The following is a 1,990-nucleotide window of genomic DNA, read 5'->3' on the forward strand; positions in this document are numbered from 1 at the left end:
GTGTGTGTGTGTGTGTGTGTGTGTGTGTGTGTGTGTGTGTGTGTGTGTGTGTGTGTGTGTGTGTGTGTGTGAGTGTGTGTATACAAAATGGTATCATTCATAGGCCACACTTAAAATAAGTCTGTTGGTTGTGGTCGGGGCTGAACTTTGTTTATGGGAGTGAAAATATATATCATATTACTTCAAATAATCATATTAGATAAAAGGTAAACAATAAGTTTAATTGTGTATTTAGACATATTTAGTCACACGTATTGTGTATTTGCTTTGTAATGGGGGAAAGCCAATATTTCAGTGACCATTTCAGTTGATACAGCAGCCATCTTGATAGTCCAAAAGCTGTTGTCTTGTCTATGGGCAATTAATATAATCGGACGATTAGCAAAGGCTTTTCATATTACAATCAAAAGATTTTCTGATAATTGAAGCTTAATTATATTTTTACTGAAATCTGCAAAGGTAAGGAAGTAAAGATTTTAGCGATATATGTAGTGAATCTTGTTTTATGCTGGTCGCTAAAGTGAAAAATAGACAATCTGTTAAATTAAGATGTGTCTGATACACAAAGTACAAATGTACAGCGGTGGCTATGATTAAAGATAATGAGCTTACAGACTTATAAGATCATTGCAATCTGTATGAAATACCGAATGGAATGTATATTTCACTTGTATTCATTGTGAGCAACCCGGATGTCAAAAATGCTGCAGAAGGTACAAAACTATCTATTTCAACTGAATGGTAATGCTGGCGAAGCAAGCCATGCAATTCAAAAGATATTACAATGTTTATGAAATAATTCATAGCAAACAATAAGTAGAAAGCTGCGTTTTTCTACAAGAAACAATCCGCAGAAGTGTAAAGCAAGAAAGGATTTGTATGGGGGTGGATATGTGTGTGAATCCATATAAGTGAAACCGCATAAATTGTAAGTGTGTCCGTACAAATGAGACTGTATGAACTATGTTCATATCCATAAGTGTATATTCCTGTGTAATGTCACCATTATGAAAATGAGCTGGAAACTAATGAAAGTAGGTTATCTGCTCAGATACCACAAAGAAATAAAGGGACATTAATCCCTCATTGGTTAATAAAACCCTTATCACCTTCCAATTAAATTGCTGGCAATGGTCTCTGTTCGTAATTGGAAAGGAAGCCTTCTTTGAGGATACTCCATGGCTGCGTGTCTTCTCAAAATCTCCTCTAAACCCGATTTTATTAACTAGATATATCTCAAAAGAGATGTATTCTAATGACAACCTAAATCGATCGACGAGATTCTCTGTACTGAAGTAATCTACCCATTCCTACTATTTAGATTTTCGGTAAAATGATGGAAAATAATTTTTGAATGGTGTTCTCTGAACTTTTAAACTCGTCAACAGCGTCAAAGCGCATATTGTTAAAGAAAAACTATAACATTTCATCATCGTAACTAAAAAAAAAAAAAAAAAAAAAAAAAAAAAGATCAAAGTTCCTTTACACGCCTTCGGTTCATTAGGCGGAATTCCCGGATTCTGTGACGTATATATATGACTCCTGGACAGGCCGCTAATCTGTCGCAGGATTACTCATTTTTGCCAGCTAAGTAGACTGGAGCAATGTGAAATGGTGTGTTTATATCACAACAGCCGAACGAGAATATCGCCCGCTCTAGGAATCGAAACCACAATCTTATAATCAACACCCTAACCACTGAACCATCCGCCTTCAGTTCATCGTCATTCCAAGATACTCCAATCATACACCTTTTTAATTCAAAATAATTCCTTCAGGCGGCGATCTGGCAGAATCGTTACTGCACTTCTTTGCTCATCTACAAACGTACTTATTCATGCATACATACATTTACCCATATATAGACACACACACACACACACACACACGCACGCACGCACACACACACACACACACACACACAATACACACACACACGCACTCTCACACGTATATATATATATATATATATATATATATATATATATAT

Source organism: Octopus bimaculoides, chromosome 1 (assembly GCF_001194135.2).
Source record: "Octopus bimaculoides isolate UCB-OBI-ISO-001 chromosome 1, ASM119413v2, whole genome shotgun sequence".
NCBI classification, from domain to species: domain Eukaryota; kingdom Metazoa; phylum Mollusca; class Cephalopoda; order Octopoda; family Octopodidae; genus Octopus; species Octopus bimaculoides.